Source organism: Phyllostomus hastatus, unplaced genomic scaffold (assembly GCF_019186645.2).
Source record: "Phyllostomus hastatus isolate PE091 unplaced genomic scaffold, TTU_PhHast_1.1 phas_scaffold_78, whole genome shotgun sequence".
Classification (NCBI taxonomy): domain Eukaryota; kingdom Metazoa; phylum Chordata; class Mammalia; order Chiroptera; family Phyllostomidae; genus Phyllostomus; species Phyllostomus hastatus.
In genome coordinates, this window is record NW_025334041.1 from 13711773 (window position 1) to 13736224 (window position 24452).

At 43.2% G+C, this 24452-nt stretch overlaps 1 protein-coding gene across 7 annotated transcripts in view; it reads left to right on the forward strand.

The window, feature by feature from the left end:
• OSBPL3 (oxysterol binding protein like 3) overlaps positions 1-24452 on the forward strand; it is a 157899-nt gene that overhangs the window by 11498 nt on the left and 121949 nt on the right. For 6 of the 7 annotated variants that reach the window (XM_045827450.1, XM_045827448.1, XM_045827455.1 and 3 more), the window contains exon 2: positions 7602-7732. The gene's annotated coding sequence lies outside the window, so the exon portion shown is untranslated. Of the gene's footprint in view, positions 1-6013; positions 6204-7601; positions 7733-24452 lie in introns of those variants that run through there. The other variant, XM_045827451.1, reaches the window with a different exon arrangement.

Here is a 24452-nt window from a genome sequence, read left to right on the forward strand (position 1 = left end):
TTGTAATGAGTCTCGTTTTCTCTGACAGATGTTTGGTCAAGTGGTTTCCATGACAAAGTCCTGATTTTAAAAACTAATAACAAAACATGCCACACATGGAAAAAAAAACCCCTCAAAACAAATGGTTTACAAAACATGTTCCTTCTGAAGGGTTTACAGTGCACTGTAATCATTAACCAGTCTTTTCCTATCAAACAGCCAACTGACACAGAGAGCTCTGAGACAGTTCTTCGGCCACCGCGTAAGGCTAGGGTGGCGAGCACTGGAAATGATCTTCAGTTAGCCTTCCGGGCGTTCTGGGCAGACTTGGCCCCTGTGCCAGCTCCAGCAGCTCCAGGGCTCCGAGCACGCCCACAGCAACTCTCTGTCCCGAGTCACAAACAGCAAATGGACCCGAGGACGATAGTCAGAGCAGCTCTCGACCTGCTGGGAACTATGGCAGCATCACCCTAGTTAAAAAACTCCAGGCCATCTAGCAGGTTTTTCCCAGAACAACCATCGATCGTCTCCTGCATCTCGGCAAACCAGCCAGCAATGTGAGCTGCGTGGCAGCCCAGCACAGGTGCATAGCCGGCCCGATTTGGCCTGGGTGGCTCAAGATAATCACCCGAGCCGTGGAGCCAGCTGCTTCCACTGGGGGGTCATTTTTGCTGCCGTCAGTCACGTGGCCTCAGCGAACATTTTTGAAAGACACGTCTTGACATTGAAGCCCACATTTTCCCCAGGGAGAGGTTCACTCAAAGCTTCCTGGTGCGTTTCCATAGACTTTTTACTTCACTTGTAACATTGACTGGAGTGAAGGTGACCCCCATGCCTGCTGGGTTTGAGAACGCCAGTCCGCATTCAGGGACACTACCAGCGCCACCGTTTGCAGACATCCCGGAGGGGCAGCGCAGGGGATCGTGGGTGGATGAGTTGGCGGCAGGATGCAATCCCGAGCCTCAAGCAGTGCTTCCACTGGCACTGCCATCTTCACTGGTGACTTTCCATCCCTTGAACCAGGGCATGTTGGCACTGGCGGCTGCATGTTGTTGCCACCCAAACCAGAAATTGGCACAGATGCCACTGTGTCAGGGTTGTAGCCAACTTTCCTAATGTAGGTGCTGACTTTTTAAACTATCCTCTCTCTGGCTGCAGAGCAGGTCAGCGGAATCTATTTTGTTCACAGCAACCATCCGCTGTTTCACACCCGGCGAGTGAGCCAGGAGGCACACTCCTGGGTTTACCAGTTGTGGGAGACACCTGTTTCAAGTTCACCCGCACCAGCAGCAACAATCAGGACAGCCCGGTCAGGTGGGGATGTGCCTGTAGTAATGATTTTGATAAATTCCCCATGTCCTGGGGCATCAATGATGCTCACATAGTACCTGGTGCTCTCAGATTTCAACAGAGAGCTATCAGCGGTGATACCACGGTCACGTTCAGCTTTCAGATTATCCAAGACCCAGGCATACTTGAAGGAGCCCCTCCCTGTCTGAGCAATGTCCTTAGCAAATTTCTCTCTGTATTTTTGTTTACTTTTTAAATCCCACCACGTTTGTAGATCAGATGGCCAGTGGTGGTAAATTGCCAGCATCTACACGTGCAGTGACGACGATGTTGATATGTGTCTTTTTCATTCCCATTTCAGCTTTGATTTAGTAGTGGTTTTACAACACCTGTGTTCTGGCAACAGACCCATCGCAAAAAAAAAAAAAAGCTGGCTCAGAAATTTCTAACATTTATGGTCCTGTAGCTTCAAAAATCACTACTCACACAGACAGACTATTTCTACTGATGGCTGGGTAATTGCATGAAGCAAGAACAATTCAATATTTTCTCCAACAAGTAGCCTTTGGTTTCCACACTTTTTTCATGTACTTATTACAGAGTTTACAGACCAAGGCTTTGTGCTCAGGAGAACTCAGCGTTATGATTCCAGCTTCAATCTCCACACTGTCAGGTTTCCTTTGGAAATACTTGGTGAGGGGATGCGAACCCGGGCCATAAGATGTTGTGCAGGCTGAGCCTGCACAGAGAACCGATGGAAACTTTCAGTTCGTTCATCTAGTCAAGGACTGCAGAGTGTTGAACTCTGCAGAGTGTCAATGAACTACAGAGTGTCATTATTGAATTAATCACTGAAAGCCAGTTCTAGACATGACGTCAGCTTCATTAAGCTAAAAGAAGTAGTAGGAGACTGTAGACACTCCAAGACAGCAAATATTTCTAATTTTGTATCAATTACACGGTCTGTGATCATCTTCCGGCATGCTTCATTGTTTTCAGTTATAATACCAGCAATATCACAATTTTCTCTGACTTCAAACCTGAGTTTACATATCACATCCCACACTGAGGGAGAAAGAAAGGTGGTAATTGATGCTCTAGTAGCATCTGCCCCTGCTGGGGGTCCTAGGCTGGGGGACACGGCCAGGAGGTCCCTGAGGGTGTAGCAAAAGCCTGGGGTCCAAGTGGATCCCTCCATCTGCCCTGCCAAGGCCCACCTGCCAGGAGGTCCACAAAGGGGCACGCAGGTGCAGCGGGCGCCTCGCTCCCTTCCATCCACAACTTCCGGCACCCAATCTTAGTTGTTTTTTGGACTCAAGCTGAATTTGCCTATTGTGGTCATGTATTGTTCATCTGTTTTCATTTTATCTGTCAATAAATTATGGGCTGGAGATTCTATTTTCCAGAAGACAGCGAATAGGGAATCAGGAAAGTGTAGGTGAATTTTTTTGTGTATGATTTATATATGATTTATAGAAATAATGTTCTTTATAACACATGCATGAGACACCAAGCGTGTATCAGCGGTCCTCTGATCTTGGAACTACACATGTGTACCAACAGTATAGTTTCACCCCGATTAGCTTTTCAATGCAGTCCTTCCCTAGACTACTGTTGTCTTAAGTTTGTTGTATGCAAGCCGTTAGATGTGAGGAAATGACACATATGAGGAAAATAATAACTGTGGCCTAAACATGGTTCAGAAAAAGGTCTGTCTGGACTTCTTCATGCCGACCAGCTTAGACTCCTGACTTGTAATTCCTGTTTTTCTAGTCTTTGACCCCCGGCCAAAATAGCATTCCAGTTTGTTTGTTACTCTGGGTTCTGCATCATTTGTTTCTTGATTAAGGACCTGAAAGCCTCTTTTGTTCTCTGGCATCTGCAGGTTGTACTTTAATGTGGTACGTGCACGGGTGTAGGTGGCTGTTTATATAAGATAGCTGCCGTTTCTGACCCGCGGATTAAGACACCTTTATCTGACCAGTGCTGGGTGACCAGAAGGACAGGATGCTGGAGTTTGGGTCTTTGCAAAATGTGTGATGTGTGGTTCTGAGAGATGTCCCAATTTTCCTTCATGGCTAAGAACTGCACAGAATAGTTGGGCAAAATAACCATGTTCTTGGGGCTTGCTCTGGCTAGTGAACTCATGCAGAGGTTTGGCATGTCAGGGACTTTCCCATACCCTCCTCCTCTCTCTCAGAGGAGTTGTGTGAGAATTAGCCAAGTGTTAATAGATGTGAAGGGGGTTCTGGAGGACACGAGAGCCACGTGATTGCTAGCTGGGCAGGGAGCCAGCTGGAGGAGTGTGGTCCCTTCGAATGGGATTCCCAGTGTGGCGGTCCCCGATGGTTTTCTCTGAGTTGGTGGTCTAAACTTCAGTAGCGTCACCTGCAGGGCTTGTAAAAACACAGATTGCTGGGCCCCGCCCCAGAGCTGCTGATTTGGTGGGTCTGTGGTGAGGCCCAAGATTCTGTGTTTCTGACAAGTCCCCAGGTGATGCAGATGCTGCTGGTCCAGGGACCCCTTTGAGAATCCAAGCACCAGCTCAGTAGGCAAAAGACTCTGAGTCTCCCTCCACCAGCCCTGAGTCCACTCTGATTCAGGGAAGAACTAGAGAATTCTGGTTATCATAACCTCCATATTTTGCCTAGCATTTCCACACTTGTAAATCACTTCAGTATACTTCTCACAACAAAGCAAAAGCTTGTGAGGTAGGCAGGACGGGAACTAGCCTTGTTGTACAGGAGGGGAAAATCCAGCTGAGGACCTTGAGTGGGAAGTGATTTACCCAAGGGGCAAATGGCAGAGCCTGAGACCTGCATCTGGATTTTCTTACTGTGGCCTGAGGGTGGCCTTTGTGCTCCTTCTCTTTAAAGGTAGCGGAAAGCTTAGAGGTCACGTGTTCTAATAATGCTCAGTTTGTTCAAACCACCCTTTCTGCTCCAACAGCCTTTCGTTCTGGAACAGTTTTAATCATTTTTTTAATCCTCACCTGAGGATATGTTTGCTGACTTTTAGAGAGAGGAAGTGGGGGTGGGGAGAGACAGAAACAGTGACGTGAGAAGCATTGATTGGTTGCCTTCCATATGCACCTGGACCAGGAATGGATCCCGTAACTTAGGTATGTGCCCTGACTGGGGATTGAACCCTCAACCTTTGGCTGAGCATACGGGTGGATGCTCTAACCCACTGAGCCACCCAGCCAGGGCTAGAACAGTTTTAGATCTACAGAAAGGTTGTGAAGATAATGGCAAGAGTTCCCATATGCCCCCCACATCATTCCTCCTATGATGACTACCTTACAGTAATGAGGTACATCTGTCACAATTAAAGGAGCCAATACTGATATATTACTGTTAGTACAAGTGTACACCTTATCCAGATTTCCTTAGTTTTTACCTAATGTCCCTTTCATGTTCCAGGATCCCATCTAGGATTCAACGTTATGTTTAGTCATCACGTCTCTTCTTGGTTGTCACAGTTTCTGAGGCTTTCCTTGTTTTCAATGAGCGTGACAATTGTGAGGAATGCTGGTCAGGTATTTTGTAGAATGTCCCTCAGTTGGCATTTGTCTGATGTTTCTCTCGTGATTAGGCTGGGGTTGTGGGTTTTGGGGGGAAGGCCACAGAGGTAATGCCATTTTTATCACATCGTGTTCAGTGTACATCCTGCCAACTTGATGTGTCCGTGCTGATGCTGACCCTGGCCCCCGGGCCGAGCTAGTGTCCATCTGGTTACTGCGCTGTGAAGTCACTCCTTCCCCAGCCCACTGCGCGCAGCCCACACTGAAGGAGCGGGGAGTTATGTCCCACCTCAAGGGCGGAGTATCTACTGGGTTATTTTGCTCTGCATGTAGGTTTGTCTATCCTCCCCCATTCACTGATTGATTTATTCAGTTAATCAGTGTTTATATCAGTATGGGTTTGTGGATATTTGTTTGGCTTATAATACAATAGCCCTTTATTTATGTCAGTGTTCCAATTCTTCCAGCTTTGACTACAAGGAGCTTTTTCAGTTGACTCCTGTGTCCCTTTGACACAAGCCCATCATTGTCTGTATTGGAAGTGCATCCTCACTTTCCGGCACTACAAGATGCTCTAGACTCATCTGGTATAATTTCCGTCTCAGTCCTAGAATCATATTTTTAAGGTTGGTCTCGATCCACAGGCTTGATTTCACCGTCCACTCCCTGAGTCACTACCCACAGTGGAAAACATGAATCTGTCACATGTTGAAACTAAGGCAGTTGGCACCTGGGAAGGCTTACTCGAGGTCACACACAGTTGTTTGCAAAGCCAGGGCCTGAGCAGGTCCAGGTCTCGGTGCCCTGGGCTTCTTTCTGGTCCTGTGCCTTCTCTGCCAATTTATGCTGGCAAATTCTGCCGTTCGGCACCTGGCTCAGTATCCTCCCCTCACCCAAGGGTGCCTAGGTGATCAGATGTGAGCTCCACTGCACATGCTACTGTCTACCCAGGACAGATCCCAGCAGAAAGGGGCAGAGAGTACGGGCCCGATTCTCGTGGGTTCTTGTGTCCAGCCTGTGTTTTTCTATCAGAATATGGTTTTGGAATGGTGAGCACGTTAAAAACCCACAGATCTGACTGCTGACATCGGCCCTTTGTAACTGTGGTTTGAGCACGTGACTGGCCTCTGTTTTGTGGGGTCCGAGGGAGGCTCGTAGAATCCGTGCACTCTTTATTTGGGTTTTCCTCCTTTTCACAGGGGAGGCGGAATGAAGTGGATGTAAGCCGCAAAACTCAAATTCGACTTCATCCTAGGAATTCTTGGGATCCGCCACAAAGACTGAGCTGAACACATTGGTTTTTGGTGTTCTGAAGGCCCCAAGAACCGAGTGTTAGGATGTGGTGTGACTAATCAGTTACACCAAGAAGCTTATTTTCTCTTGTGGGAGGAAATAATTCAGTCTTCAAAAGGTCTGTAGATGCGGGGAATAATAAAGGGAAAGACTTATTTCATGTCCGCTTCTCAGATGTTCCACTTCAAAAGATACTTTTTGATTTTTTAATAATTGAGGGGGAGTGCTCTGGCTGAAGAATTATTCCTATAAACGGTTTTAAAGGAATACAGCAACAGGGGTGTATTAGGATGTTTTGTTTGCAAGTAACAGAAACCCATCCAGCTCAAAGACAATTTAAAAGAAAATGTATTGGCTTATGTTGCTTAAAAAGTCTAAGAGTAGGCCTAGTTTCTGGCATGGCTGGATCTAGGGGCTCAAGTCGTGTCTTCGGGGCCTTGGTCCTTGCCATCTCCCAGCCTGTTCTCCTCTGGCTTCACTGGCAGCCAGGCTTTGACTGTGCGAGGACCTCGCAACAGCTACGGGCCTTTTCCTGCATGCTGACCAACTCTGTCCTGCCCATGATGGCTGCTTCTGATTGTCCCTGCCTTTGGTCACGCCCCTAACTCTGAACCAGCAACTGGGGACAGGGTCATTAGGGCAGTCACTGGCTTGGCAGGGGTCAGGGGAGCTCACAGAAAGACTGACGTTCTGGTAGCAGAAGGATGAGGTGGCTGGACAAAAATGATGGATATCCATCTTTTGCAGCGTTGTGAGCACTCAGGGTAAACGCTTGCTGAGTGAGTGCGTGCTCAGCTCGGATGCTCTCCATGCATTTGTTTATTTCGTCTTTATTCTGTGCATTCTTCTAGCGAGACCTCTTAGTTACTCTTTGATTAATGTGCTAACCTGACTGTCAGCCCTTGTTGGGCCCTCAGCAAGTCTTCTTCTTGTTGTTTTTATTGCTAATTTCAATTATTCTTGGCTAGATGATGGTGATCTTCTCTTTAAACCTGTTTAACCAGGTTAGTGTTAGACAATTTATGTTTGGTTTTGGCTGAACCGTCGGCATAAGTGCCTTTAATAAACCTGCTTTGATAAAGGAGGTAATTCCCATCTTCCTTTCTCCCTTAATGCCATTCCTAGCTCAGATCATTAGTGGTTAATTCAAATTGTTACTTCTGTAAGGGAGAACAATTTTTTAAAAGAATCATTACATGAGCCAAGAATTACTAGTTCCAGATTTTTTTTAAAAAATTAATTAAAAGTTTGATTATTCAGATCTCTTGCTTGTTTTCATTGTTGCTACCTGCCTTCTGAAAGTTTCACTATTAGAACCTTTGCCTGGAGGTGGACGAGATAAGGCCAAGGGAGTAATAAAACTTCAACAACATAATTTTTCTCATTTCTTTCTATAGGGGCTCCTCATTTGGTGATATTTCTGCAAAACCAGTTTTGTACAATGACTGACATGAACCGTGATGGATTATCTGTGAGTTTCAGTTAATCATCCTTTTGGTATCTCCTTTTACAATAGGACGTTGAAAACTGGCTGCAAAGTGTTCTCCTTCTGGTGGTTGCCAAGACTTCAGATCTTTTCCATTCGCCTGCTTCTTGAGTCCTATTGAGATCGAGTTAAAAATGAATTAATGCCAAGTTCATAAGAGGGTAAGTATTTGGGTCTGTTCGTCAGCCTCCCAAGTGTCTGTTATTTCTATATTTCATAGTCCAATAGAAAAGATTTTTCAAAATCTGCCTCCATTGGCACAGATAACTGAGTTTAATATATACTGATTTTATTTTGTCCATTTCTGTGCTTATTTGAAGCATCGCTTGGCTAGTTGTGCCATCGATTCTTTTTTCCCTTTTTTTAAATCTCCAAAGTATTTGCATCTGGGCTATGGTTAAGATTCACAAAACCCATTTTGATTAGGTTTCTCATTCATTTAAATACTACGTAAGCAGGGCATGCCTTTGTATGGTGAGAATATTTTTAGAAGACTAATGAGGTGGAAGGGTTTGTGTTTCATTCCCTTGGTTTCCCTCTGTTCAGACACCTGCACTTGCCACTAATTACTGCTCACATGACACTCTCCCTTTCTTTATCTGTTGTGCAGTGTTTTAAAATAATGTTGGGAGGGAAGCTGGGCACTGAGGCACAGATCTGCATTAGAATAAATAGTTGTTGTTTTTTTTTTTTTAGTAGTTCAGCAGAAGGCTTATTTAAGAGTAATTGCTATTTTGGTGTAATTTTAAGAAGGTTTTGTTCCTTTTCATCTTTTTCTGCAATTGTGGCTTGTTCCCTATAGCTGGTCGCCTCTGGTCACCCCCTTTTGTTGCTATTGTTGTTTTTCTTAAACAATTGTGAACACCATTTGTGGCCTCTGCATTACTTCAGGGATAGAAAATTGCTTTCTCTGGGATCTTTTTTTAGTAGTAGGCTCTTGGGTCAAACAGTGCAAAGCAGTTGGGTTTGCAAGTGGCTAATGCTCGTTAGGACATTTAAAAACATTTATTCATGAAAGATATTTTAAAAAATGTATTGTCCTTGGGAGGTTTAGCCCATTGCTTTTCTTTTATTCTAGGTAAACTTTTTATTGATGTGTAATGCCCATGCAGGAAAGGATACAAAACACAAATGTAGTTGAGTGAGTTTTCATAAGATGAACACCAGCGTGCAACCAGCATCCGGATCAGAAACAGAAGATTACCCCTTCTTTAGAAGCCTCCTTATATTGTCCCCAGTCCCTATGCCCACTGCAAAGGGGGTCCCCTGACTTGCAGCACCGTCAGATTAGCTTGGCCTGTTTTTGTCATTTAAGTTGCTCTTTGGATCAGTGAGATTCACGCATATTTTGGTGTGATGTTGTAGCTTGTTCGTTCTCTTTACTGTTAGAATTCCATTGTAGGAATACCAGAATTTGTTTTTCTACTCTACTATTGACAAACATTTGTGTGTTTCTGATTGGAGGCTGTTACAGTTAATGCTGCTCTGGACCTTCTTGTACATAGCTTCTGGTGAACACGTGTGTCTTTATAGACTGTGTACCCAGGAGTACAGTTTCGGGGGCACAGCATTGGCATGTGGGTAGCTTTTGTTGATTTACCCCTTTTTCCAGAGTGGTTGTGCCAGTTTCCTCCAGCGGCATATGAGTTCTAGTTCATCTACATTCACACCTGGCATTGCCCAACTTTTTCTTTTTAGACATTCCGGTGGAGGCTCAGTGGTATCTTGTGATTTCAAAATTGCATTTCCTTGATTAGCAAAGAAGTTGATCACCTTTTCCTAAGTGTTTGGGTCATTAGTGCCTTGCTTTAGGAAAGTGCTTTGATCTTTGTTATATTCTTTAGTCATTTAAGTCACAGCCACAATTTTCAGTGTTAAACAATACTAAGCAAAAAACTCAAAAGAAGGATTTGATTAGCATTTATTAAGTTGTGATACGAACTTTTAGGCCCAAGAACAAATCTTCAGGCCTTCACTTCATTTTGTTATCTCTGTCACTGGATTTACAGCACTGGTTTGGGAGTTTAAGGAACGTCTGTAATGAAAATTCACAGTCTTTATTTCTAATTCAGTCTTTCATCCTGCATTAATTGAGTGGATGTGTTGGATATCATAAGGGATGCTAAGATGAAGACCTTGGTCTTGAACTTTGAGGAGCTCACATAAGTACACAGCACAGTGAAATGATGCTATTACAAAGCTCTAAAAATGTGCCCTGGGTGGGAGGGATTAAGTCCTATGAAAGGAATACAGGGGCATTCCATAAGCATTGAAATGCCTTAGAACTTGACTGGAAGTGGCAGGAATGGGCATTTTCCAAAATGTGGCCCATTTGGGCCACAGCAGGTGGTTTAGAATGGCTGGATTACAGGAAGTGCAGAAGGATATAGAAGAGGAAATTCAAAGGGAACAAAATAAATTTTCATAATGCTCAAAGAGAGACTATCAATCAAAAAAGAACCAAAAAAACTCATTAGAAAAAGCAAATGGAAACACACGGAGATGCTATTTTTTACTATCCCATTTGCCGAGATTTTACAACAATGTTTGACAAGAGGTTATATTGACAAATGTGTGGAGAAATAGTCTCTATTTGTGGCTGAAAGGGGAATACATTGCATAAATCTCTACGGAAGACAATCTGGCATTCTTTCTCATATTGAAGATGTGTACTTTTGATCCAGCAATTCTCTTTTAGAAACGTACCTTATAAATAGCTTATGCATGAGCAAGCCGCTATAATGGGAAAAGATTGGAAATAACCTAAATGTGGAAGACCCAATGAAAAGAAAGGGGGCGGTCCCTCTCTGTTGCTAATATTGATATGAAACAATCTCCAAGACTGTACGTTTTCAAAATTATTTATTCTAGTGTCACAGGTTCAATTCCCAGTCAGGGTACATACCTGGGTTGCAGGCCATGACCCCCAGCAACTGCACATTGATGTTTCTCTCTCTCTATCTCCCTCCCTTCTCTCTAAAAATAAATAAAGAAAATCTTTAAAAAATATTTATTCCATAGATGTATACTGAATGCCGATGAATGTGCTGGGCCCCTGTGGGTCCTGGGAATACAACAGTGAACACAATTTTTCCCTGGGAGAGTTTGTGGCTTAAACAAATAAGAGTACCAGGGGCTGGGGGTTGTAACTTGATTTTATATAGAATGAAGAAAGGCCTCTCTAATAAGGTGACCTTTGAGCGGAGACCTGAGGAGAGATAAGCACAGGTGACACAAATGTCTGGGGAAAGAGTGGTTCAGCTAGGGGAAACAGGACGTGCAAAGGCCCTGGGGCAGGGGGAGCCTTGGTGTTTGAAGAGTAATGGAGCCCAGTACGAGTTTGTGGAAAGAAGTGGAGAGAAGTAGCAGGGCAGATAAAAGAGATGTGGGGTGGCTTAGATGGTGTAGAGCACATGTGAAAAGAAAGGTAAAATGTTTGTACATGAGGAGGGTCAGAGGGTCAGAGGATGTAGACGTAGGAGGTAGAATGCACACGAGCGGTCAGATGTTAGAAGACAGTGTCAGGGATACTTGAGGAATCACATAAACGGGAGCAGCTTCGTGGGAAGAAGTGCATATGGGTAGAGAGAAGAGGCCTGCCCTGGCTCATGCAGAGAAAGTACTTGTCTAGAAGCAGCTTTAAAGCAAGGGATACGTGGATTGATCCAGGCAGAGTATGTAGCACGGGGACAGGACTGAGACAGAACCGTTCAGGTGTGTACGGAAGAGCGGCTGGTCATGGAGACTGACCCTCCCTTCCAGGGAGGTGGGAAGATGGCGGGAGCAAGGACCCAGAGGCCACTGGAGCTGTCCTGAAGGCCAGAGCAGTGAAGGGGCATGGGAGGCTGAAGGCTTGTCTGTGGCGGAGCTGGGACTCAGACACCATGCTGACTCCAAGTCAGTCTTTCCATTAAACTGAGGAACACGTGAGTGTAACATAGAATGAACACTTCTGAGAAAAGTAGAATGTCAAATTACATACACAGTATGAACCCAATGACAGAATAAATTAGATAGGTAACCAGAGTACATTTAGGGATGAAATGCAACAAAAATTTATAATCGTTATCACTAGATGGTAGAATTACATGTTTTCTAAAATTTCTAAATGCAATGAACATGCATTATATTTCTTAATCTGGGAAGGGAATAAGCTTAACCTGCAGCTTAAGGGGTTTTGTTTAGATAAGAATTTCCTTTTTTGAAGGCATTGGTGCTCAGGAAGATGATGGTACCCACACTGTCCGCCTTTGCACCTGTTACACTGGATCCCTTTTCCCTGTCCCCGTCTGAGACAGTCCACTGGTGCCTGGGGTTCCAACCTCTGTTGCTCATTCAAGGGCTTTGCCCATGGGTTCACCCCCTCTTTCCTGCATTATCAATTTCTCCATCTCTTGGATTTTTTCCCATCAGCCTCTAAATGTGCAGAATGTATCCTGAATCCAATCCCTTGTCACCAAACCTTTCAGGTCCAAGCCGTCATCATCTCACCTTTGGTCTAGACTAGTGTCCTCGCTGGCCTCTTTGCCCCTCTGCTCCTCCCTAACAGCCTGTCCGCCCCACAGCAGCTGGGGAGCACCACTAGATTGGACGCACCGTGAGGGCAGGAACTCTGTGTCTTGTCTACCACTTTACCCCTATGATGCCAGAAAAATTCCTAGCACATTGCAGGTGCTCCGTACTTTTTTGTTGCAGGAATAAATGAATCCCTGAATGACGCAGTGGCACCCAGGTGCATTATGGGAAAGGTTTAAGTGTGTTTTGCCTTATTAGTAGGCCTAGCTGGTAAATTAGTATGCCACTGGTTTTAAGCAAATTCATGGGTGATGGTGCTGTAATGTTGTGTTAATTCAAAAATAATTAATTGGGAGCCTCTTACATGCCAGAAACTGTTCAAGTACAGGGGTCTGTGTAGCAGGGAGCAAAATAAAATCCCGGGTCTCATGAACCCTCTAGTGACCAAGGGACATCATGGGTCTTTGAAGTCATGGTTATGGAGGGTGGGATCATGTTTTCCTTCCTCATCTGCCCAATTGCTTTATCCTTTATTCCGAACCATCCCATTGGAAGGAATACCTATCCCATCCCTTTAGTACCATTGGCAAGACTCCTTGGTCATGGGGCCACGTATCAGGCCTAGTATATTTCTTACATTCTTTTGAAAAAATCCTTCCAAAGTGTCTTCCAGTATTATATTTTCTAGGTACCATAGGTTGGCCCCCATATTCCTGTTAAGAATCACCAGATTTGAAATTAAAGAGTGTGTCAGTGCAGAATGACTTTTTGTTTGTCTAGCGTCCCAGTTTGAACTTCTTTTTCCTTCACTATTTGGACAGAACCTCAGTTTCTTTGCAGAAGGAGGAGTAAGAAGCATTGCAGGACTTGCTGCTTTGTGCCCTCCCCCCCCCCTCCCCCACACACACACACTGTTCTGATTGGGGTGAGAGAACTGGCCAGGCAGCCGGGAATACTATGGGTGGAATGGTGAGAGCGCTGTTTGTCCAAACACTTCGCTGAGAGCAGAAATGTCCAGGTCAAATGGGTCCCTAGTGAATGTGTTTATGTGAATTCAGGTAGTGTAAATGATTCTTGGCGTAAGAGTAGCTATAATGACATTCGTAATTATACAGAACTTTGCAAGCTATTTTGGTTTGATGCCCTACCCTGTGACTGAAAGATTTTGACATCCTGATGGTAAAAGGTTCAAAAAGTAACAGTCTCTCTTGGTACAGAGAATAAATAATAACCTCATGTCTAAAGATACCTTAATTTGCAAAAAGATTGATCCAAAGTGTTTGACTAGAAAGAGTTTTCATGATAACGCAGCTAGAGGATGATTTCTAGGGTTCAGGGTGGTGTTTTGGCTTGAGTGACAGTGTATTTTGACATCATGGCTCCTTTGTCTCCGGGAAAACTGCAGTTCTTGGGGAAGGGCGAAGAGCGCATCACCGTGAAGGAGGAAGAAAGGTCTCGGATGGAAAAAGCTCCGTGTGATCTCTCCGGGGCTGTCATCTCTGGTGTTACTCAAGCCCTTTCTCTGAGTACGTTTGAAGGTCTGTCCCAACGACTGAGGAAGCGTTTCAGATCGCCTGTCACTGTTGTTGAAGTGATTATCAGGAAGGTGATTTTCTTCAAGAACTGTTTTGTTTCACAGTTTGTAGCAAGGGTTATCCTGGGGTGAGTGCCGCAGCCTTTCAGTTCATGCTGTTGCACAATTAACACAGTGCCAGATGGCGTAGGCCGTTTATTAAATCGAGCCTCAGTCGTGCCTTGGTGAAAAGTGGCTTGAAATTTCATTTTTTATTTGTTCAGTCAGCATTTATTAAGCATCTACTGTGCCAGGTCCTAAAACAGGGAGTGGATATAAATCTATAGCTTCTGCTTAAAACGAGAGTCCTTCCTTGGCTATGGAATGCTTAATCAGTGATACAATCTGACTGCTTTTTAACAAGTTTAGTCCTTTTTCTCTTCATCTATTTGGTTTTCATACTGAGAATAATAACAAGTGCTCACTTAATAAATTCCTATTTAAGATGAAGATTGAAAATTCGGTCATAATTCAGCTGTCATACACTCCTTTCATAAGAGACATTTAAACCCACGTTCTGAGCAATCTTTCCTGCAGGGACAGGAAATTAGAATTTGCTGGTATAATTTTCCCTGAAGGAAACCCCAGGGAAGAGGTGCTTGATTTGGGGAGATGAGGGCTGACTCCCTGGCAGAGCTGACAAACGGTCGGCTCTCGGAATCAAGCTGTTGGATGAGTTGCCAGAACCACTGGAGGGATGAACCAAAACTACTCTGGTGTGGGTTTAATCTTTTCATCTTTTAAAGTAGTATGGCGTTCGAAAAGCCCAGAGTTGTTTCAGGGGAGGTGGAGGAAGGGAAAGGGAATTGGGCAGGGAGATGTTTTAAATTTGGGAACCTCTATGGTACTCTTACTCAATGGTTGGCGATTGCCAAGCCTGGGGAATCCTGGAAATTACCTTGATCTCCTGAGGATTGATGTAACACACAGAGTTAAAAATGTTGTAGGATTTTGTCTATAGCTATACGTGTGTCTGGCGTGAATTACATTGAACTAGATGAAAAGTTTTAGTACCAAGTCTCTTGAGGAGGCTCATGTGAGGCCTTCCTTCCTTCCTTCCTTCCTTCCTTCCTTCCTTCCTTCCTTCCTTCCTTCCTTCCTTCCTTCCTTCCTCCCTCCCTCCCTCCCTCCCTCCCTTCCTGGCCTTTCTTAATCAGTAGAACAACACCTAAAATTTCATTTATTGTTTCAGAATGTTAAACTTTGTTGCAGAGGTGGAAGAGTAGTCCATACCTACCTGAGCTCCCCGAGGCGCCAGCCTGCCGCACTGCATGATGAGCGTCAGGGCAGACGCGAGGCAGGCGCAGGTCCCCCGGTGCACGGCAGCAGTGGCAACGTGAAGCTGCGCAAATCTCGAGCCTGCGGGCCTCGGTTTTCCCATCCCTCAAATGAAAGGTTGAACTACTTATGTTTTGCTTAGTTCTTAAAATTTTTCTCCTTATTTCATATACTAATCTTAACTTAAAGAAAAGAATATTAGTCTTGTTGAATAGAATTTTGTGTGTCCTTCTGGTGCCTGGGTAGTTCAAGTGCGTCTTCACCATTGCATTCTAAGACTTTATCCGTGTCTGAGCTCCTGTTTCACAGCACGAAAGGGTAGCCAGAGGGGGTCCCTCTATCTTCCCTCCTGTTTTTCCTTTTAGTTATTTGGTGAGATAATCCAGTTAAGAGTATCCCCGGGAAGTGTTATCAGTGATACAAAAACTCTTTATAGTCTCATTTGTACTTGAATAAAATGATTCCCTTTTATGTTTAAAAAAATGAAAACATTTGAGGTCTCTCTGAAAGTGTTTACTCGTTCAAGGTGCAAGATGTACCGTGGGTGTTATGTCTGATTTCTGAGAGCTTTTGCAGAAGGTTTATGTCTAGAGTGTTTTGTCTTTTTTTTTTTTTTTGGTATTTGTTTAGAGTAAAATTAATACAGAGCTTTTCTTACTAACACTAAGGAGGATCAATACAGGTTTCTCCCCTGTGGTGCTTTTTTGGTTGGCTTTTAAATGGAAGAAAACAGAATACTTTCCTTTAACTCAATTCTTACATCTTTTCCAGTAAAGTAGGGAACTTGGGGAAAAAGAACAAGATATCTTTGTGTGTTTAGGTTATAAACACTCTTCTGGCTTGTGTAAACCAAATTTCTTTCTCAGCTCTAAAAGTGTTCTTTTTTAAATTTTTGTATCTGCATTCACATTCATGGCCTCTGTGTATATATTTAATATTACTAAGTGACCTTTTTGGTTTGTATTTACTTTTGATTTTTCTCTCTTTTTCTAAACCAAAATGGATCTGAAATTAAATATAAATCCTCTATGCACAATGGAATACATAATTGTGATTTACTTTTTCCTTGAACAAGGCGTTGCTTTATAAAAGGCAATTTACTTATTTATATTATTTTTATTTTATTATTTAAAATGTTTTTTACTTACTGATTTGAGAGAGAGACAAAGAAAGAGAGAGAGAAAGAAACATCAATTTGTTGTTCTACTTATCGATGCCTTCATTGGTGGATTCTTGTATGTGCCCTGACTGCAGGGAGATCCAACCTGCAACCTTGGCATGTTGGGATGGCACCCTAACCGACCCAACTAACCAGCTAGGGCCAAGGCATGTTTATTTTTAAGAAACATGAACAAAGATCACTTAAAGACCCACTTTTGTTAGGCCATTATAAAAAGATTCGCACATAAGATTTTGATTGATTTCTTTGGCAGTCTATTTCCACAATCCCAAATTTCTTTATTTTCTCTTCCCACTTTCTGTGCTCTGATACCACAGTCATCAATAATTGGTGTTAGGCGAGACTTCCTTTCTTGCTCTCCCCTCCCCTCTCCTCCCCTCCTCCCTTCTCCTCCCCTCCCAACTTTTAAGATTTCCTCTCTCAGCAACTCTCAAATGTGCAATACAGTATTTTTAACTATAGCCAACTCTGCTTTATTTTATACTCCCGTGACATTTATTTTACAAATGGAAGATTGTACCTTTTGATTCTTTCACCCATTCTTCTCCCCTTCCCCCATTTCTGGAAACCACCAATCTCTTTTCTGTATCTGTGAACTAGGTTTCTCTTTTTTCCCTTTTCTTTCTTTTGGATTGCACATATAAGTGAAGTCACATGGTATTTGTTTTTCTCTGTTTGACTTATTTCACTTAGCATAAAGCTCTCTGGGTTCGTCCATGTTGTCACAAATGGCAAGATTTTCTTCTTTTAAATGGATGAGTATTATTTGATTGTGTGTGCAGATTTGTATATGTGTGTGTATGTGTATATGTGGATAAAGAAAATGTTCATATATCTGTCCATGTGTATGTGTGTATATATTTTCTTCATTCATTCATTCATTGATGGACACTCAGATTGTTTCCCTGTCTTGGCTATTGTAAATAATGCTTCAGTGAACACGAGGGTACATATATCTTTTCAAGTTAGTGTTTTCATTTTGTTTGGCTAAATACCCATTAGTGGAATTGCTGCATCATGTGGTAGTTTTATTTTTAATTTTTTGAGGAATGTTCATAACTGTTTTTCATAGTGGAGGCACCAATTTACATTCTAACCAACAGTACACGAGGGTTCTCTTTTCTCCACATCCTCACCAACACTTGTTGTTTCTTATCTTCTTGATAACAGTTATGTTAATAGGCATGAGGTGGTGTCTGACTGTGGTTTTAATTTGCATATCCCTGATGATGAGTGATGTTGATCATCTTTTCATGTACCTGTTGGCCATTTGTATGTCTTCTTCGGAAAAATGTTTATTCATATCTTCTGCCCATCTTTAATTGGATTTTGTTTTGCTATTGAGTCATATGAGTTCTTTATGTATTTTGGACATCAATCCCTTATGAGATATATGATTTTCAAATATTACAGTCATTCTATTTATGGGGGTGGGGGTGGTGGCGGCTGTTATATAAGTATTAAATAAACAAATATTAATTGTGAGGCTTTGACACAATTTCATACAAATGCAACTTTTATCTTAATTAAGATTTAAGACTTAGCTTTACATAAATATGAAACTAAACTTTTGTTTCACCTCAGGTTTGTTCTCTGTGGTTTTGTAGCTTGCCTTTCATCTGTTGGGCACTGTCTCTGTTCTGTCCTCGGCGGTGGTCTGAGTTCCAGATTGCACGGCAGCTTTAATTCTGAGCGAACTTGTGCTGGACGGCCCTGTTTTTCCCCTTTTATCTTTAGCCAAGAAGTTTTACAAGTTTTGTGTGTTGAACCAAATAGTTTCTTTTTTAAAAAATATCTTTTATTTTTTATTTTAGTCATTGTTCAAGTACAGTTTTCTGCCTTTTATTCCCATCCCAGCCCACCCACCCATCCCTCCCCACTTCCCTCCCATTTCCACCCCCTCTAGTTTTTGTCCATGTGTCCTTTATATTTGTTCCTGTAAACCCTTCCCATTCTCCCCTGAAATTCCCTGCCCTCTCCCCTCTGGTCACTGTCAGCCTGTTCTCTATTTCAGTGTCTTTGACTGTATTTTGCTTGTTTCTTTGTTTTGTTGTTTAGGTTCCTGTTAAAGATGAGATCATATGGTATTTGTCTTTCACTGCCTGGCTTGTTTCGCTTAGCGTAATGCTTTCCAGTTCCATCCATGCTGTTGCAAGGGGTAGGAGCTCCTTTTTTCTTTCTGCTGCATAGAATTCCATTGTATAAATGTACCATAGTTTTTTGATCCACTCATTTACTGATGGACACCTAGGTTGCTTCCAACACTTGGCTATTGTAAATTGTGCTGCTATGAACATTGGGGTGCAAAGGTTCTTTTGGATTGGTGTTTCAGGGTTCTTAGGATATAGTCCCAGCAGTGGAATTGCTGGGTCCCAAATAGTTTCTACTTTAGCCTTTGAGAGCTTTGATGAGTTTATTTATTTATTTTTTGAGTCTCTCTTGGTTTCAAGACTGGTGACAAGGACTTAAGTGAACATCAGTGCAGGCATCTTGATTCTTGAGAAAGTCCCTTTTACCCACGCATGTGTGTATCTGTTTCTGTTTGTGCGCATCTGGGTGGGGGAATATTTGTTTCTGGAACCTTGATTGCATCACTAAACATTTTCTCTGGTGAGAAAAAAAATGCGGTGTGGTAAAGTCATGTTTGCTTTGGCACTTTTGTGCTGGCACTTTGTGTGTTTACAGAATAAATACTTTCGATGGCCTGGCCTGGGAACCTAACCATTTATAATAGCATTTCCATGGGGAAAACCAATTGTAGATTCCAAGTAGATGAATTTTACAAACATTATAAAACACTGGAACATTGGAAGCTGTTTTAATAGTCCAGTAAGGCCAGGCCCTCCAGTTGGGCTGTGTCTGAGTGAAGGACCTACCAAGTGACTTTATTAATGTGATTATCATCATTTGTAGCCCAATACTCACCAGCTATGACTTTTCTCAGTGGCTCTCTCTGTCTCTCTTGGATGGCCTGGTCTTATATTCACCATACAGTTCACTGAGCTTCTGGAGAGGGAGGCAGTTTGCTCCTCTGGTTGGACGAGGTCCACTCTCCCTGGGATGTACAAAAGAAGGTGATCCCTTGGAGTCTGCGAATGCAGAGCTGGAAGGTATAAACAGAGACCTAGAAATAACCTGAATGCTCACTGCCTTCATTTGGGTTTCCCTGAAAGCATAGCCTCAAGCAAGGAGTGAGTGCAGGTAGCTCATCTGGGTGGCAATTTTAGGGAGCAGGAGTGAGAGAGCAGGGAGAGGTTCAGGGAGAAAGAAAAGCCAGTGTGAGAGTGTGTTATGAAGGCTGATAGAATAGGCAACTGGGGCTCGATTCTGCTCTCAGATTCTTCCTTTAGAAAGATAAGAGACTAGAGCGTGTGTACAGCTGTTCCTGTAGCCTCCAGGGGAGGTTGTAACCTGGGCTGTTAATGCTTCCCCATGTTGGGGCTGCCCTGCCTTCAGGCTGAGTGGTGCTCAGCCCCGGAGAAGGTCCTGGAGGGCGTCCTGGAAGACAAGGGAGACACCTGCGTTGCCTGTGGTGGGAACTGGAAGCCTGAGTCTAGCCTTCTCGGAGCCCCCCGCAATGTCTGTGGCTGATATCAGAGCTGGGCCGAGGGGTTATGACGAGGGGCATCAGAAGCATCTACTGCTGACACCAACACCAAGAATGGACTGATATATAAAGTGCAGCCAACTATATCATTGAATCAAAGTAATTGTAAGACCCAGCATTAATTTATGTACCTCTAAGAAAGAAAACGTACCACTAAGGAAAAAAAATATGCTGTCGAGTAAACTATGATGGCCATTAAATGTGAGGCACACCTAATATCAGAGATGTTAAAATAGGGGAAATATATTTTCTAGAATTGATGAAACAGTAATAATACTATTGTTGGCATGGGTAGCTAGATATGAATAAAGGAAGGAAGCGAAGGAAATCAGACATTATTGAGCATCCTCCACTAGGGAGCATAAGCCTGCTTCACCAGGAAGCTACCACGTCACACGCTCCAGGGGATAGCAGCGTTGCCCCGCCAAGGGGATCGACACCCCTCCCTCCCCTGTACAGGGAGGAAGGGCCAGCTTTTCAGTCCCCCCTGTCCACTGGCCCGGACTATGAGGGGAGGTAGCACTTGCACAGTAGAAGCCAAGCTGGCAACCATAGAGGCCGGTCGGTCTAGCCTGGGAAAAGGGTTGGATTGGCCAAGAGAGACAACCCCAGAACACCTAGGAACTAGATTGGTTAGTGGGTGGACCCATCAGAAACCTTCAGAAAGTTTAGGAGGTTAACTGGTTCGTTTGAAGGAGCACATGGTCCTTCCCAAGACCAGGATAATATAATCCCAGCTAACAAAGAGTTTTCTCCCTCTTTTTCTCTCTTCCCCTCCCTACCTCCCTATCCCCCCATCCCCCTCTCCCACCCCACCCATCCTACCCACCCCCTCTCTCTTTAAAATCAATAAACATATCCTCAGATGAAGATTGAAAAAACATTGCACTAAAAACGTGACTCTGAGGTTCATTCCTCGTGAGGGACTGTTGGTGAAATAACAACATGTGACTTTGAGAGGTAGCCACTGGGGAGTGCGGGCAGCAGTCGGAATGCCGTTCTGCAGGTTTCTGCTCAAGCCAGGCCGCGCGTGCGCATCCTGTGGGCCCATTCTGCAGACCATTGACTTATACCCTGCAGAGCTTTATTCTGAGTTTCCTGCATGTCTCTTTCTCTACTTCAGTACATTTTTTGGAGGGCAAATAGTAAATGGTAACATTTCACACATTTATAGGACTTCAGCTTTGCTTTTATTTTATAAATCCTATATTATAGAATTGTGAACTCTTAGAAGGAACCTTAACATCTTTGAGCCTGCCTTCCATCTGACGTTTAAACCTTTCTAAAAATCTCATCAGGGAGAGGAACTCCCATCTTTGTATTTATTTATTTGTTTGTGTGTTTATTATATACATATCTTCTTGAGGTATAACCGACCAATGGTATAACCATTGTATCAGTGTCAGATGTGCAGCATGATGTGGCACTTGTGTGCACTCTGAAATGATCACAGTGGGACTAGTTTCTTCTGTCACCATCAAGAGCTGTAATTTTTCCCCTTGTCACAAGCACGTTCTAGACCCACTCTCCCAGCCAACTTCACACACGCACTGCAGTTCCGTTAACATCAAGCTGCACACCAGCCTCCCATTCATTTACTCATTTCACAGCAGGAGGTTCTGTACTTCCTAACCTCCTTCACCCATCACCCCCCACCCCCCAACTACCACTAAGTTCTCTGTATCCATGAGAATTTTTTTCTTGGTTTGTTTTTTCTTTTTGATTCCACATATAAAGGAGATCATATGTTGTCATTCTCTGTCATTTTTTAGACAGCTCTGAGCCTCCCCGGAACTCAGCAGTCCAGCCTTCTCTCATACAGATTGTCTCCTTTGTTTAGCGATTTAAAGGTGTGAATGGGGCAGGAATCATGAACAGGAAGGCTCATCCGTTTTACTTGAAGCACATGCCAAACAGCCAGTCTTTTTTGGGTGACTGCTCGGTGCTGTGGGAAAGAGAAAGAATGAAGAGAGTTATTATTCTCACAAAGCTGACGATACAGACGGAGTCAGTGTCTGTCTCACCTGCTGCTCTTCCTCCCCACCCCGCCTGCTACTACAGCGCGCCCATCCAAAGTATGTGATGACGAGGGAAGTGAGCAGAGCAGGGGAGGGAGAGGTCAGTGCCACCTGGAGAGGGCAGGGTGGACCTGGAGCCTGGCCTTAGGAAGTGGGCAGGACCGCTGTGCTTGTGTGGCCTCCTGTTACTTCAGAGTTCAGGAGTCCAGAAGCTGTTCTATGACCTTCTTGTTAAGCGAATCAATTAGCTAAGCTTATTTAACAAAAGAAGATATTTGGAGCAAACAAAATAACGATAATATTTCCTCATAATGACTCCTATTTAGCAGGCACTATTTATTCTACTTAACCACATTTTTTAAGTAATTGAAACTTGCCCTTTTAAGAACTGTGGCAGTTTTTTAAAAAATGACCAGAAATTCCCATACATTGATAGATAGTGTCTATATACCCTTCTTTTTAATGAGTCCTCTTGTGACTGCTTCAACCAATAGAATATGGCAGAAAGGATCCTGTGTGGCTTCTAACACTAGGTCATAAAAGGTCATGCAACTTCTGTCTGCTTCTCTTGGAATACTAGTTCTGGGGAAGGCCATAGATAAATATGATTACTCTGAGGTTTCCACGCTGCAGCAGCTTAGTAAATGGCCCCAGCTAAGCACCCAGCCACCAGCCAGCACTAACTGCCAGCCTCAACTACCGGCCTTGTGAGGGAGCAATTTCTTCAGATGATTCCAGCCCCAGCTGACATCTGATCACAGGCCCATGTGAGCACCTGCACCAGAACTGCCCAGCCAAGCTGTTCCTAAGTTCTTGACCCCTCCCTCTAATTATGAGTCAAATAAAATAGTTGTCTAAAGCTACTAATGTTACATGTTACATAGCAGTAGGAACAAGTACCAAGAAATAGCATTTTAAATCAACTGTCTTGCATCTCTCTAAAATGTACTAACTATACTTTTGAACAGAGTGTAGACATAATTTGAACCTCTTATATAAGCTGAACAAGAACAGCTTATATCTCACATTGTGATTCATGCAGTTATTAGGTTCTTAAGATATGCCAGTGAATTGTGTGCTTCTAGTTTTTTTCTTATTCTTTGCTGCCGATAATCTTTTCACCATGTCTGAGTATGCCACGTTCAAGGTTAAAGCACATTTGGAATCATTGCTTTCAAATTCAGGTGCTACATTTTATGAGAGCGGTTTTAAAAAATATTTAGTGAGCACTTATTTTTGTGTGGGGCATTGTTCTAGGTGCTAAATGAGATGCTAAACTTTAAGAGAGCAATGGACTGTTGAAACCAATGTATCCCCAGTTCCTGGAAAAATTCCCAGTGCTCACTAAGCCTTTGCTGAATGAACAGATAGAGGACACTATGTTAGGTGATCAGAGCAGGTGCTCACAATGGATTCTGTCCTTAGGGGAATGACTAGGATGGAGAAGGGGCTGGAGACCATCATGTGGCGAAAAGGAAATGTTGATATTCAGCCTAGAAAAGAGAAGAGTTGCTTGAAGGAGGGGAGGATTGTTATGTGGAAGACAAATGGTGCTAGGTTGAAAGAGGATTTTCTCTTGTCTTTCTATTAGCAAATAATTCCTTAGGTGGAGTTTATCAGATACTCGGTGTGGTTGTTTTGGCTCCAGAATGTTGCTTGTTCAAATACAAGAGAAAAGCTAAGCATGGAATTTGTCAGGGTAAAAAACAGGCATTGACTCATTGTGCCAGAATTATTGCTCATGCTTTATAAAATAAATATATATATATACATATATATTTTTACTCCTCACCCAAGAATATGCTCATTGATTTTAGAGAGAGAAACATTAATGTGAGAGAGAAACATCGATCAGTTGCTTCCTCTGTAGAGGACAGATGCCGTGCCCAGGGATTGAACTCACAACCTAGATATGTGCCTTGATGGGGGGATCGAATCTGCAGTCTTTCGGTGTACAGGAGGATACCGAACCGAGCCACCTGGCCAGGGCATGAAATATTTTTGACAACAATGTAGATGTAGGTTGTTCATTCATTTAAAGTGTCAGTATTAAAGAGTGAGAAGACCCTCAGAGGAGTTATGTACCTTGCCAAATGAGATTACAAATACTAGTTTGTGGTATAAACTTGTGGATGAAATAGATCGTATAGAAGAGCTCTTGGCATTCCTTCTCCTTTGAGGAAGGAGGGGGGTCAGGTTTATTGAGATTTGAAATTTCTAAGTGGCGCCATGGCATTTTTAACACCTGGAGTTTCTTCTTGTTAGCATCAGCACCGTTGTCTCAGTAATCGAGTCAACAAGGTTAATGGAAATAAGAAAATAGAAGCTCTTGCTTAAAGTTTCCTAATAAGTTACAGCTTTGTTTGTAACCAGACTAGACTACAAAGACTTCATCCATCCCTCAAAATCAAGATCACTTTCTCATCTTTGGTTTCTCCCCAATAAAATTATTTTCTTAAATTATTCTTGATTTCTGATCGACAGATGTTAAAATTTCTTCCTTGGTTTTGTTTGCATATTAAAGGAAATGATTGACTATACTTTCTTGTCCATGCTGGGAAGAGTAATGGAATAAGGGATTCTTAACTATCGTTGTCTCTTCCAGTTTGTGTTTAACCCGAAACACGAGATAAACTAACTACTGACTTCCCTGGAGCACAGAGATAAGTGTTCAGAAAGATTCCGAATGGACCAACCGAAGTGACATCTG